Here is a 16,369-nt window from a genome sequence, read left to right as displayed (position 1 = left end):
CATACCTCAACATAATAAAGGCCATATATGACAAATCCACAGCCAACATCATACTTAATAGCAAAAAGCTGAAAGCTTTTCCTCTAAGATCAGGAAAAAGACAAGGATACCCACTCTCACCACTTTTATTAAACATAGTAGTGGAGGTCCTAGCCATGGCAATCAGACAACACAAAGAAATAAAAGGCATCCAGGCGCTACTCTCTCTGAGGTCTCCTGCACTTTCTAAGTGCGTAACCTTTTAACTTTAAACTCTCTCTTCTCAACCTTTCGGTGCGTGCTCCTCTCTGAGGTCACCCACACTTTCTAAGGGTGTAACCTTTTAATCTTAAACTTTCTCTCTCCAAACCTTTCAGGGCGCCTCTCCTTGCTGAGGCTGCCTGCTGCACTTCTCTCTTTAAGTAACCTTAAATAAAACTTTTACTCTGCCTCAAAAAAATAAAATAAAATAATGAAATGAAATGAAATGAAATAAAATAAAATAAAATAAAACAAAAGGCATCCAAATTGACAAGGAAGAAGTCAAACTGTCACTCTTTGCAGATGACATGATATTATAGATAGAAAACTCTAAAGAATTCACCAAAAAACTACTAGAACTAATAACTGAATTCAGCAAAGTTGCAGGACAGAGGATTAATACACAGAAATCAACAGCATTCCTATATACTAACAATTAACTAGCAGAAAGAGAAATCAGGGTAACAACTCCATTTATGATTGTATCAAAAAGAATACAATACCTAGGAATAAACCTAACCAAGGAGTAAGACCTATACCCTGAAAACTATAAGATACTCATGAGAGAAATTAAAGAAGACACCAATGAATGGAAATCTATCCTGTGCTCATGAATAGAAAGAATCAATATTCTCAAATTGGCCATCCTGCCCAAAGCAACTTACAGATTCAATGGAATCCTTATCAAAATACCAATAGTATTCTTCAATAAACCATAGCAAATAGTTCTAAAATTCATATGGAACCACAAAAGACCCAGAACAGACAAAGCAATCCTGAGAGAGAAGAACAAAGCTGGGGGGATTACACTCCCCAACTCCAAACTATACTGCAAAGACACAGTAATCAAAACAATTTGAAGCTGGCACAAGAACACAGATCAATGGAAAAGCATAGAGAGCCCAGATAAAAACCCATGCATATATGGTCAATTAATATACAATAAAGGAACAATGAACATATAATGGGGAAAAGACAGCCTCTTGAACATAGATCAATGGAAAAGAATAGAGAGCCCAGATATAAACCCATGCATATATGGTCAATTAATATACAAAAAGGGAGCAATGAATATACAATGGGGAAAAGACAGCCTCTTTAACAACTGGTGTTGGGAAAACTAGACAGCTACATGTAAGAGAATGAAACTGGATTATTGTCTAACTCCATACACAAAAGTACGCTTGAAATGGATCAAAGACCTGAATGTAAGTCATGAAACCATAAAACTCTTAGAAGAAAACATAGGCAAAAACCACTTGAATATAAACATGAGCAACTTTTTTCCTGGACACATCTTCTTGGTCAAGGGAAACAAAATAAAAAAATGAACAAATGGGACTATATCAAACTAAAAAGCTTCTGGACAGCAAAAGACACCATCAGCAGAACAAAAAGGCATCCTATAGTATGGGAAAATATATTCATAAATGACTCATTTGATAACAAGTTAAAATCTAAAATATATAAAGATCTCATATGTCTCAACATCCAAAAAACAAATAACCCGATTAAGAAATGGGCGGAGGACCTGAACAGACACTTCTCCAATGAAGAAATACAAATGGCCAACAGGCACATGAAAAGATGCTCCACATTATTAATCATCATGGAAATGAAAATTAAAACCACAATGAGATATCACCTCACACCGGTTAGAATGGCCACTATCCAAAAGATAAGAAACAACTGCTGGCAAGGATGTACAGATATGGGAATCTTCCTACACTGTTGGTAGGAATGTAAATTGGTGCAACTGCTCTGGAAAGCAGTATGGAAGTTCCTCAGTAGAAATACCATTTGACCCAGTAACTCCACTCCTAGGAATTTTACCCAAAGAAAACAAAACCCCTGATTTGAAAGACATATGCACCCCTATGTTTATCACCACACTATTTGCAATAGTCAAGATATCGAAGCAACCTAAGTGTCCATCAGTAGATGAATGGATAAAAAAGATGTTGTACATATACACAATGGAATATTCAGCCATCAAAAGAAAAGAAATTCTGTAATTTGTGACAACATTGATGGATCTAGAGAGTATTATACTCAGTGAAATAAGTGGAGAAAGACAAATACCATATGATTTCACTTATTTGTGGAATATAAAAATGAAGCAAAACAGAAGGAGCAAAACAGCAGTAGACTCACAGACACTGAGAAGTAACTAGTGGTTACCAAGGGGGAGGGGCTGGGGTGGGTTGGGGGAAGGGGATAAAGGGACACAATAATTCTTAGTCACAATATAAGTTGATCGCAGAGACTGCTGAACCACTGGGATGTACATTTGAAACCAAGATAAGATTGTACATTAATGACACTTTAATAAAAAAAATAGTCATAACATTAATGCCTAACATCTTCCCAAATGACATAACAAACCAGCGAACTGTGCACACACACACACACACACATACACACACACACACATCCTTTCCCTGAAGAACTAGTACACTGAAATCCAAAATATTACTATGGTTTCCTATTTGCAAGGGAAGAATATAACTTGAATAACAAACTATTCAAATTATATATACGATGCCAATCATCTCACTTTGAAAGGTATTAAGTATAGAAATATAAAATAGCCTCTTACTACTCAATACTTAGTAGCTTAGGTTACCCTAAACCCAACAATTAACCCATGTGCCTAATATATTGAATAAAGGTGTATTTGCTACATAAAAGTTTCTTTGTCCATTATACAATAGATACCATTTAGACATAATTTTTAAAAACATTACCAAGCCGAAGTTTAAATTGTTTTCAAGGAGCTATGCCATGTGTCTTAGATCTTTTATATTCTAAAAATCACACTACTGTCATCTTATAACATCATGTAATGCACAGGGGGACTATAATTAATAACACTGTACTGCATATTTGAAAGTTGCTAAGAAACTAAATCTTAAAAGTTCTCATCACATCACAAGAAAAAAAATTCTGTAATTATATATGGTGATGGATGTTAATTGGACTTATCGTGATCATTTTGCAATATATCTACAAATATTGAGGCATTTTGTTGTACACCTGAAACTAAAGTTATTTGTAAATTAAATCCCAATAAAAAATTAAATAACTACTATAAAAGAGAACAGCTATCTGAAAACACCGGAGAGTTACTTAAGTAGACAGATTTGGAGGAGAGCAGACATCTGAAAGAAAGGCATGTCACTGAAAGAGTTTCCCATTTTGGAAGCTTTTTGAAACACAGGACAGCTAGAATTTGTATAGAAATCTGCAGTCTTAATTGCTTAAGGAATGTCAGGACGAAGTTTGGGGCTACTACAGCAGTTGAAAATTGAACAGATCCATCCAGGAAATGAGAAAGGCACAGAGAGAAGACTCAAATTTTTATCTATAAATTCTGCCCAAATCTCTGACTGACCCTTGAATGGCACACTCTGAGGAGCCCATCTAAGGTTCAGAGAATTGAAAGAGATTGCAGCTGTGGCTCACCAAAGTTGAAGCAAAGCTTGAAGTCCTCAATATAAAAGGCATTTATAAAAGCACTTACAGCTAATACTACACTTGGTAATGAAATACTGAAGCTTTTCCCCTAAGAAATAAGAAGGCAAGGGTGTCTAGCTCACCACTTCTATTAAGTTTTTTATTGGAGATCCTAGCTGGTGTAATAAGATAAGGAAAAGAAAAAAGAGGCTTAAAAATCAGAAAGGAAGAATTAAAACTCGTGTCACAAATGGCATGGCTGTTTATGCAGAATATCCTAAAGAACTTACAACAAAACAAAAGAACTAAACAAGTGAATTCAGTAAGATCACAGAGTACAAAGTCAATATACCAAAAAAATCAACTGTATTTCTGTATATAAGAAGGAACTACTAGAAAATGAAATTTTAAAAATACTGTTTACAATAGCTTACAAATCACAAAGAACTTAGAAATAAATTTCTAAAATTTGAGGATGACTTCTATAATGAGAACCATAAAACATTGCTGACAGATGACCCAAATAAATGGAAGGTACATCGTGTTAATGAACTGGAAGACTCAATAGTGTTAAAATGTTGATTCTTTCTAATTGATCTAAAGATTCAGTGTAATCTCAATCATAATCCTATGAGGTATTTTGGTAGAAGCCGACAAGTTTATTTTAAAATTTATAGGGATATGCAAAGGACTTCACTTAGACAAAGAAATCTTGAAAATGAACAAAATTATAGGCCTGATAATACTTGCTTCAAGACTTTTACAAAGCTACTGTAATCAAAACAGTATACTACTGGTGTAGAGATAGACAAAACAGATCAGCGGAACAGAACAGAAAGCTCAGCTTTAGATTCACATTTACATAGTCAATACGTTTTTTTTGTATAATTAATCTACAATTACACGAAGAACATTCGGTTTACTAGGCTCCCCCTTCACCAAGTCCCCCCAAAAAACCCCATTACAGTCACTGTCCATCAGTGTAGTAAGATGCTGTAGACTCACTACCTGTCTTCTCTGTGTTGCACATCCCTCCCAATGTCTCCCCCACATTATACATGCTAATCATAAGGCCCCCTTTCTTTTTCCCTGCCCTTATCCCTCTCTTCCCACCTCTCCTGCCCAGTCCCTTTCCCTTTGGTAACTGTTAGTCCATTCTTGGGTTCTGTGATTCTGCTGCTGATTTGTTCCTTCAGTTTTTCTTTGTTCTTATACTCCACATATGAGTGAAATTATTTGGTACTTGTCTTTCTCCACCTGGCTTATTTCACTGAGCGTAATACCCTCTAGCTCCATCCACGTTGTTGCAAATGGTAGGATTTGTTTTCTTCTTATGACTGAATAGTATCCCATTGTGTATATGTACCACATCTTCTTTATCCATTCATCTATTGATGGACACTTAAGTTTCTACCATTTCTTGGCTATTGTAAATAGTGCTGGATAAACATAGGGGTGCATCTGTCTTTTTCAAACTGGGCTGCTGCATTCTTAGGGTAAATTCCTAGAAGTGGAATTCCTGGGTCAAATGGTATTTCTATTTTGAGCATTTTGAGGAATCTCAGACTGCTTTCCACAATGGTTGAACTAATTTGCATTCCCACCAGCAGTGTAGGAGGATTTCCCTTTCTCCACAACCTCGCCAACATTTGTTATTGTTTGTCTTTTGGATGTTGGCCATCCTAATGGTGTGAGGTGATATCTCATTGTGGTTTTAATTTGCATTTCTCTGATGATTATTGATGTGGAGCATCTTTTCATGTCTGTTGGCCATTCTGAATTTCTTCTTTGGAGAAGTGTCTGTTCAGCTCCTCTGCCCATTTTTTAATTGGCTTATTTGCTTTTTGTTTGTTGAGGTATGTGAGCCCTTTATATATTTTGGATGTCAGCCCTTCATCGGATCTGTCATTTATAAATATATTCTCCCATACTGTAGGATACCTTTTTGTTCTATTGATGGTGTCCTTTGCTGTACAGAAGCTTTTCAGCTTGATGTAGTTCCACTTGTTCATTTTTGCTTTTGTTTCCCTTTCCTGGGAAGATCTGTTCGTGAAGAAGTCGCTCATGTTTATGTCCAAGAGATTTTTGCCTATGTTTTTTTCTAAGAGTTTTATGGTTTCATGACTTACATTCAGGTCTTTGATCCATTTTGAATTTACTTTTGTGTATGGGGTTAGACAGTGATCCAGTTTCATTCTCTTACATGCAGCTGTCCAGTTTTGCCAGCACCATCTGTTGAAGAGACTGTCATTTCCCCGTTGTATGTCCATGGCTCCTTTATTGAATATTAATTGACCATATATGTTTGGGTTAATGTTTGGAGTCTCTATTCTGTTCCACTGGTCTGTGGCTCTGTTCTTGTGCCAGTACCAAATTGTCTTGATTACTGTGGCTTTGTAATAGAGCTTGAAGTTGGGGAGCAAGATTCCCCCCCCTACCACTTTATTCTTCCTTCTCAGGATTGCTTTGGCTATTTGGGGTCTTTGGTGGTTCCATATGAATTTTTGAACTATTTGTTCCAGTTCGTTGAAGAATGCTGTTGGTAATTTGATAGGGATTGCATCATATCTGTATATTGCTTTGGGCAGGATGGCCATTTCGACTATATTAATTCTTCCTAGCCAGGAGCATGGGATGAGTTTCCATTTGTTAGTGTCCTCTTTAATTTCTCTTAAGAGTGTCTTTTATAGTTTTCAGGGCATAGGTCTTTCACTTCCTTGGTTAGTTTTATTCCTAGGTATTTTATTCTTTTTGATGCAATTGTGAATGGAATTGTTTTCCTGATTTCTCTTTCTATTAGTTCACTGTTAGTGTATAGGAAAGTCACAGATTTCTGTGTGTTAATTTTGTATCCTGCAACTTTGCTAAATTCCGATATTAGTTCTAGTGGTTTTGCAGTGGAGTCTTTAGGGTTTTTTATGTACAATATCATGTCATCTGCAAATAGTGACAGTTTAACTTCTTCTTTACCAATCTGGATTCCTTCCTATTCTTTGTTTCATCTAATTGCCATGGCTAGGACCTCCAGTACTATGTTGAATAACAGTGGGGAGAGTGGGCATCCCTGTCTTGTACCCAATCTCAGAGGAAAAGCTTTCAGCTTCTCGCTATTCAGTATGATGTTAGTTGTGGGTTTATCATATATGGCCTTTATTATGTTGAGGTACTTACCCTCTATGCCCATTTTGTTGAGAGTTTTTATCATGAATGGATGTTGAATTTTGTCGAATGCTTTTTCAGCATCTATGGAGATGATCATGTGGTTTTTGTCCTTTTTGTTGATGTGCTAGATGATGTTGATGGATTTTCGGATGTTGTACCATCCTTGCATCCCTGGGATGAATCCCACTTGGTCATGGTGTATGACCCTCTTGATGTATTTTTCAATTCGGTTTGCTAATATTTTGTTGAGTATTTTTGCATCTACATTCATCAGGGATATTAGTCTGTAATTTTCTTTTTTGGTGGGGTCTTTACCTGGTTTTGGTATCAGGGTGATGTTGGCTTCATAGAATGAGTTTGGGAGTATTCCCTCCTGTTCTTTTTTTTGGAAAACTTTAAGAAGAATGGGTATTATATCTTCTCTGTATGTCTGAAAAAATTCCGAGGTTAATCCATTTCGCCCAGGGGTTTTGTTCTTGGGTTGTTTTTTGATTACCAATTCAATTTCTTTGCTGGTAATTGGATTGTTCAGATTTTGTGTTTCTTCCTTGGTCAGTCTTAGAAGGTTGAATTTTTCTAGGAAGTTGTCCATTTCTTTAAGGTTTTCCAGATTGTTGGCATACAGGTTTTCATAGTATTCTCTAATAATTCTTTGTATTTCTGTTGGGTCTGTCGTGATTTTTCCTTTCTCATTTCTGATTATGTTGATGTGTGTTGATTCTCTTTTTCTCTTAATAAATCTTACTAGAGGCTTAACTATTTTGTTTATTTTCTCAAAGAACCAGCTCTTGGTTTCATTGATTTTTTCTATTGTTTTATTCTTCTCAATTTTATTCATTTCTTCTCTGATCTTTATTATGTCCCTCCTTCTGCTGACTTCTCATTTGTTCTTCTTTTTCCAATTTCAATAACTGTTACATTAGACTATTCATTTGGGATTGTTCTTCCTTCTTTATATATGCCTGGATTGCTATATACTTTCCTCATAAGGCTGCTTTCGCTGCATCCCACAGTAATTGGGGCTTTGTGTTATTGTTGTCATTTGTTTCCATATATTGCTTGATCTCTATTTTAATTTGGTCATTGATCCATTGATTATTTAGAAGCATGTTGTTAAGCCTCCATGTGTTTGTGAGCCTTTTTGCTTTCATTGTACAATTTATTTCTAGTTTTATACCTTTGTGGTCTGAAAAGTTGGTTGGTAGAATTTCAATCTTTTTTAATTTACTGAGGCTCTTTTTGTGGCCTAGTATGTGGTCTATTCTGGAGAATGTTCCATGTGCACTTGAGAAGAATGTGTATCCTGTTGCTTTTGGGTGTAGAGTTCTATAGATGTCTATTAGTTCCATCTGTTCTAGTGTGTTGTTCAGTTCCTCTGTGTCCTTACTTATTTTGTCTGGTGGATCTATCCTTTGGAGTGAGTGGTGTGTTAAAGTCTCCTAAAATGAATGCATTGCATTCTATTTCCTCCTTTAATTCTGTTAGTATTTGTTTCACATATGCTGGTGCTTCTGTGTTGGGTGCATATATATTTATAATGGTTATATCTCCTTGTTGGCCTGACCCCCTTATCATTATGTAATGTCCTTCATTACCTCTTGTGACTTTCTTTGTTTTGAAGTCTATTTTGTCTGATACTAGTACTGCAACACCTGCTTTTTTCTCCTTGTTGTTTGCATGAAATATGTTTTTCCATCCCTTGACTTTTAGTCTGTGCATGTCTTTGGGTTTGAGGTGTGTTTCTTGTAGGCAGCATATGGGTGGATCTTGCTTTTTTATCCGTTCTATTACTCTGTGTCTTTTGATTGGTGCATTCAGTCCATTTACATTTAGGGTGATTATTGAAATATATGCACTTATTGCCATTTCAGGCTTTAGATTCGTGGTTACCAAAGGTTCAAGGTTAGCTTCTTTAGTATCTTACTGTCTAACTTAAGTTGCTTATTGAGCTGTTATAAACACTGTCTGGTGTTTATTTCTCTCCCTTCTTACTCCTCCTCCTCCTCCATTCTTTATATGTTGGGTGTTTTATTCTGTGCTCTTGTGTTTTCTTTGACTGCGTTTGTGGGTAGTTGATTTTAATTTTTGCCTTTAGTTAGTATTTGGTTGGTCTGCTTTCTTTGTTGTGATTTCATTTTCTCTGGTGACATCTACTTAGCCTTAGGAGTGCTCCCATCTAGAGCAGTCCCTCTAACATACCCTGTAGAGGTGGTTTGTGGGAGGCAAATTCCCTCAACTTTTGCTTGTCTGGAAATTGTTTAATCCCTCTTTTATATTTAAATAATAATCGTGCTGGATATAGTATTCTTGGTGCAAGGCCCTTCTGTTTCATTGCATTAAATGTATCATGCCATTCTCTTCTGGCCTGTAATAAGGTTTCTGTTGAGAAGTCTGATTATAGCCTGACGGGTTTTCCTTTGTAGGTGACCTTTTCTTCTCTCTAGCTGCCTTTAAAATTCTGTCCTTGTCCTTGAACTTTGCTATTTTAATTATTATGTGTCTTGGTGTTGTCCTTTTTGGGTCCCTTCTGTTGGGGGTTCTGTGTGTTTCTGTGGTCTGAGCGACTATTTCCTCCCCAAGTTTGAGGAAATTTTCAGCAATTATTTCTTCAAATACCCTTTCTATCCCTTTTTCTCTCTTCTTCTTCTTCTGGTACCCATATAATGTGGATATTGCTCCTTTTGGATTGGTCACACAGTTCTCTTAATTTTGTTTCAATCCTGGAGATCCTTTTATCTCTGTCTGCATCAGCTTCTATGCATTCCTGTTCTCTGGTTTCTAGTCCATCAATGGCCTCTTGCATCTCATCCATTCTGCTTTTAAATCCTTTCAGAGATTGTTTTATTTCTGTATTATCCTTCCTTAGTGTTTGCATATTTCTCTGCAAGTCCATCAGCATGGTTATGACCTTACTTTTAAATTATTTTTCAGGAAGATTGGTTAGGTCTATCTCCCCAGATTCCTTTTCAGGGGAGACTGTCTGGGTTTATCTGGTCTGTATCAAATTCTTCTGCCTTTTAATGGTGATAGAGATAGTCGTGGGTAGCTGGCACCTGTCAGCTGGGAGAACGTCCCTTCTTTCTAGTTTGTGGCCTTCCTCTCCTGGGAGAACGGCGACCTCTAGCGGTTTGTGCTGGGCAGCTGCACACAGATGAGGTCTGATTCTTGCCTGGCCACTGTGAAGGAAGCTCTGCGAGTGGTTGCTGTGGGCGTGGCCTCTGCCTCTATGGCGGAGCCATGCCTAGAGGGAACCAGCGGGAGGCTATTTATCACCGTGAGGGGCCTTGGAGCTGCTCTGCTGCCCAGGAGGTCATGGTGCCAAGAGTTCCCTGGGTTCCCAGCTGCTGAGCTGATTGTGCCAGCGACACCTCAGTCCAGCTGTGGGGTTCCTGTCCCTTTAAGACTTTCAAAGGGCACTCACTTTTCTTTGTTCCAGGGGCGCTGGTTGGGGTGACCCACTCGGAGGTTTTACTGTCCCGTTTCTCTAGCATCCAGCCCACCATGCACTGTGTGTCTGCGCTCTGGTGCGGATGGCTAGGGCTGGGTGTTTAGCAGTCCTGGGCTCCCTCTCCCTCCCTGCTCCGACTCCTCTCCTCCCGCTGGGAGCTGGGGTGAGGGGCACTTGGGTCCCGCCAGTCTGCGGCTTGTATCTTACCCCCTTCGCGAGGCACTGGGTTCTCACAGGTGTGGATGTAGTCTGGCTGTTGTCCTGTGTCTTCTGGTCTCTCTTTTAGGGATAGTTGTATTTGTTGTATTTTCAAAAATATATATGTTTTGGGAGGAGATTTCCACTGCTCTACTCATGCCACCATCTTGGCTCCGCCCCTCATCCATTTTTTTACAATGATGTCAGAAGCAATTCAACAGAAAAAGAATTCTTTTTTTAAAAAAGTACTTGAACAATTTGACAGTCATGGAAAAAAAACTGAACTGCAATGTTTACTTCATACCATACAGAAAAGTTAAGTGGAAATACATTATAAATCTAAACATAAAAGCGAAACCTGAATGGTTTCTGGGTGAGAACTTTAGTTTGTATACTGGATACAGGCAAAGTTTTCTTAGAAATAATACGAAAAGCATAAAGCATTAAAGGAAAAAACTGATCAATAAGACTTCAGAAAAATTAAAATCTTATGTTCATCAAACAACACAATAAAATGGATACCAAGACTGGGAGAAAAAAATACTTGCCAAACACATATCTGGCATATATAAAGAATACTGTACCTGAATATATGAAGAACTCTCAAAGCTCAATCATTAAAAGATAAATAACTCAATTTTTAAAAACAAGCTAAATACTTAAACAGGCACTTTACAAAGGAAGATATTCATCTTGGCAATATGCATGTGAAAAGAATCAGAATAGTGGTTACTAGAGGGTAAGGATGAAAGGCAGGAACAGGGATTGACTAGGAAGGAATATGAAGAAACTCTCATTTGATAAAAATTATTCTGTATTTTGGTAAGGGTTGATGTTATGTGAGATATTACATTTTTCAAAACTTAAAGAACACTTGAGATGTGTCTATTTCAATGCATGTAAATTTTTCAGAAAACATTGCTCTATAGCTAATGATATGCTCGCTGAAGTTTCAGGGGTAAACTGTTTTTACCTTTAAATGCTTCATAAATAAGTAGACTGATGAATGAATAAATGGATAGATATGTGACAAAGCAAAACAAATACAGCAACATATTAATAATTATAGAATCTAGATTGGGGACATATGGATGTTCACTGTTACCTTCTTTTAATTTTTCTGCGTTCTTTAAATTTTCATAATAAACTGTTGAGGGGAAAATAAAAATACAATCTATCCCAACACCCCAGTCCTCTTTATCATGCTCTACATTTTCTTTTTCCCATATCATATCAACTTCTAATAAATATAATTGCTTATATATATATATGTTTTATTTTTTACTGTCTGTCTCTCCTGCTGCTCCACAAGGGCAGAAATCTTTTGTCTTTTTTTTCATTCATGTATTCCTTGTACAAAGAACAGAGCCTGGAACACAGGAGGCACTCAGTAAGTATTTACTGAATAAATGACTAGTTCACCCCTTTATAGATGAAAATCTAGATAAAATCAGTGGACATCTCAGAACAATTAGAACAGGCCACGATAGAGAAAAGATGTCCTTCTATAACTTCTGATGTCCATCTTTTAAATATATAATGAAAAAACAAAGATGGTATTCATTAAAATCTTTATTTGTCAATATCTTTGTATATCAACATTATTCGATATCTGGCACTTTATACCCTCCAATATAAATGTAATGTAAAAGACTCATGTATGTTTGTTTCATTTATTTCTTCCTTTCAGGATTTGAAAAGTCAAAAAATCATTTCAGGGAAAGGTTTATGCTGATAGGTTAGAGTCCATTATTCTCATAAAATAAATGTCTGCCTAATCAAATTATTTATCTATAGCCTCTTAATGAGCTAATTATTTTCTAGGAACAAATGAGAAACATACTTTAGAGAGCTGTGTTCACTGTTCTCAAATCAATAAATAATATTTAAGTTACACCCTCTGGGCTCTACATCAAGGTGTTCAAGACAGAAAATACTTATCAGATGCTTATCATTTGCCCAATATTATTTAAGAGTTGTTTCATCATTGAGGAGTGAGAGGACAAAAGAGGAATGGGAAGGGACTCTAATCTCACTGTGCTACTCCACCACCAAATGTGAGACTACAGTAGAGTTTGGAAGTGGATGGGAGGTGTTCTCTAAGCCAGAAAGGGGTGGATCTGATGCTCAATCCTTCTGTAGCCTCTTTCTCCTATAGCCACAGAAACAGCAAAGGACATTCCCAGGCAGACTTATTTCACAGGCCATTAAAAAAATAATAATAATGGACTAGGAACTTATACATCAGGCAACTTATACATCACTTTTGAATGATCTAAAGAATACATGGAGATCCAAAAGTTGCCATATTCTTCAGAAGTAGTGTTGAAGACATCCTGCTTTATTAAGCCTTTGGTTTCCTAAGCACTATACATAGTGACTTCTATCAAATATATAGTACCACACCTGAAACAGCATATACTCTATAGAGTTTAACAGTCAGGTAAGTGAGCACATCTATTCTAATGAACTTCTTTCACATGTAAGGGAAAAGAAGAGATGCTGTGTTTTGGGGACCTTGTTTGCAAACTTCTTAAGGACAGACAGTGTCAAACTGTTTTCTAACTACCCTTTCCCCAAGTGCCTAGCACAGAGTTATATACAGATTGGATACTAAGGAAATATTTTTTGAATTCATAAATGAATGGAGAGGGTCAGAGAGCAATCATATAATAGATCTTCAAAGAAATTTCACCAAAAAGTATCCAGATGTCTCAAGGGCTTTCTGATTTTGGTAAATTCTTTATCAAAGCTGAATGTACTAAAAAATAGGTGAAGTTATAATGGTAAAGGAAAAAAAGAAGCAGATACTGTTCCAAGAAATTCCAATTTTGAAGATACTTTAAGAAGTATGCTACAACTTACATTAACATAACCTGTCTATAATAGTAATTGATCAGAAAGTAATTATATTGATCTGAGTGACTAAAAACACTCTTGGTAATGGTTTCCACTGGGACTGAATAGGAAGAGACATGTGGCTCAACCAACCCCACTGCTATATAAATCATATCAAAGTGATTTACTAGAATCACTGCTTGCTCAATGCTGCCATCATTTGGTTAACATAATCCATCTGCAGGATAATCATTTTTTTTGTTCACCTTGCATATAAATTCTTTGATAAAACTGTTACTTATAAGAAATTTTTAAGTGGACAAATGATATTGTGTGGATGACTTTGTTTCTATGTAAACACTCAAATCATGTCAGAAAGGAGTTGAACAAAATATTCTGCTTGAAATCAGGCCTTTTATCTTTGAATAAAACTCAAATACATAAGTTGGTTGAATCATAATTCATGGCTTATGACACAATCTCAATACCGGTCCAATCACAGTCCAGTTTTAAATAATTAATTATGTTTCATAATAAGCTAGGCATATGCAAATCCACCACCAAAGCTAAAGTTACTATCTTGACAACAGTCTGCATTTAACCATATGAAACACCTACTTACCCATTCTCTTTCCTGCTCCAACCTGACATTCACTTAATCCAGCATCCGGTGCTTATCATTCCTCTGTCTTCTCTTCCATATGGTTGTATTGTGTGTATGATACATCTTTGAAAATGTTCTGCCTTTTTTGGTACTTGTATACCAATTGTGTGTATGTTATACCTTTGAAAATGTCTTGCAGTTCTTAAATGTTCTGTTCTGGGGTTTTTTTTTCTTTTTTCCTTCTTTTTTTCTCTTTGCATTTCAATTTTTGAAGTTTCTACTGGCATATTCTCAAGATTATTGATTCTTTCCTTGGTCATATCTAGTCTACAATTGAGCCCAGCAAAGCATTCTTCATTTGTACTGGAGTGTTTCTGATTTCTATCATTTCTTTTTGATTCTTTCTTAGAGTTTCTGTTTTGATTACCCATCTGTTCTTGAATGTTGCCTGCTTTTTCCATTAGAACTCTTAACACACTAATCAGTTATTTTAAATTCCGTGGCTAATAATTCCAAAATCTATGTCATATGTGAACCTGGTTCTGATGTTTGTTTTGTCTCTTCAGACTGTTTTCATCGGCCAGGCATGTCCTGTGATTTTTTTGTTGAAAGCCACACCCAAGACTATGGCCCCCAGGAGTTTCTCACTCTTATGCTAGTATACACTAAGCCTCCAGAAATTTATCAAAATTACCATTTAAGTGTTCCTATCAGTTTATGGCTCCAGTAGCTTCTGTTCCATGCCAGCAGATCTTGGTTGTGTCTCTGGATCTGCTTGCCTCTCCAGATTTCGGGATGGTGGTTTGTCCTGCAACTTCAACTCTCTGATGAGTCAATAGAAGTATTGATTTTCAGTTTGTTCAGATTATTCTTATTGTAAGAACAAGATTTATGTTATTCTGGCTAGGAGCTTTAAGTTTGTGCCTTTTGACATTAAGATTTTTGATTAGCTTCAAATCAGGCAGTGTTAATCTTTCAACTACAGTATTCGTTTTCAAAGCTGTTCTGACTATTCTAAGTACTGTGCATTTCTATATTAATTTGACAATTTGCCAAATGCTGGAATTTTGATTAGGATTGCCTTGAATCTGTAAATCAGTTTGAAGATAACTGATATTTTGACAATATTTAGTCTACCAATTCATGAGCATAGTATACCGATCCAATTATTTAGGTTTTCTTTAATTTCTCTTAAGAATGTTTTGCAGTTTTCAATTTATATGTTCTTCACATCTTTTGTCAAATTTATGCCTAAATATTTCATATTTTATGCTACTTTAATATTTTTCATTTCAATACCAGATGTTTAATACTAATATGAAGAATGACAGTTGATTTTTGCATATTACTCTTGTATCCTCTAACCTTGTTAAAGTCACTTATTAATATTAGTAGCCCATTTTTTCCCCCTAGATTCCATTGGATCTACATAGTGTTGTTACCTGTTTTTTATTTTCTTTTCCTTGCTTATTTGTGCTGGCTGGTAACAATTTCCAATACAGTGTTGAATAGATATGGTAAGAGTGGACATCCCTGACTTTTCTTGATCACTGGAGGAAAACATTCAGTCTTTCATTATCAACTATGAATTTAGCTGTAGATTTTTCAAGTATGCCCTTTACCAGCTTGAGGAAGTTTCCTTTCATTATTAGTTATATGACAGCTTCTTATCAGAAATCAGTGATGAATTTTATCAATTATTTTATCTGTATCTATTAAGATGACCATAGGGTTTTTCATTTCAGTTTGTTAATGTAGTAAAATACATTGTTTGAGTTTCTGATGTTAAACCAATGCTGTATTCCTGGAATAAAACCCACTTGCTCATGATGAATGATCCTCTTTACATATTGTTGGATTTTGATAGATTTGTTAATACCTTTTCCATTTATATTCATGAAGGATACTAGTCTGTGGCTTTCCTTTCTTGTAATGTCTGTTTTTTTATATCAAGGTACTGGTGGCCTCATATAATGTGTTAGAAAGCATTCCTTCCTCTTTACTATTATTTTTTTCCTTAAATATTTGGTAGAATTTACCAGTGTAGCCATTTTAACATACGGCTTTCTTTGTGGAATGGATTTTAACTACAAAGTCAGTGTTTTAATAGAGTTATTCAGGTTATCTGTTTCTTCTTGAGTGGGCCTTGGAAGGGTATTTATTTCAAGAAAGTTGTCTATTTCATCCAACTTGCCAAAAAATTGGCATAAAGCTGTTCAAAATATTCCCTTTTATCTTCTTAATACCTGTAGAATCTGTAGTGATTTTTCCTCTTTAATTCCTGATACTCTTAATTTTATGCCATTAAATCTATCATGTTATGTTTTTTCATTGTTGTCTTTTCCCCCTTTTTCTACCTTCCTTTAGAATAACTGAATATTTTTCATCAGAATTAAATTAGAAGTAGAGTTCTTAGGAAGCAA

At 36.0% G+C, this 16,369-nt stretch overlaps 1 protein-coding gene across 5 annotated transcripts in view; it reads right to left on the bottom strand.

Moving 5' to 3' along the window:
- MTHFD2L (methylenetetrahydrofolate dehydrogenase (NADP+ dependent) 2 like) overlaps positions 1-16,369 on the bottom strand; it is a 161,165-nt gene that overhangs the window by 127,706 nt on the left and 17,090 nt on the right. The window lies entirely within an intron of this gene.

This window comes from Manis pentadactyla, chromosome 5, assembly GCF_030020395.1.
Source record: "Manis pentadactyla isolate mManPen7 chromosome 5, mManPen7.hap1, whole genome shotgun sequence".
NCBI lineage: Eukaryota > Metazoa > Chordata > Mammalia > Pholidota > Manidae > Manis > Manis pentadactyla.
This window is presented reverse-complemented; position numbering and strand designations above follow the sequence as displayed.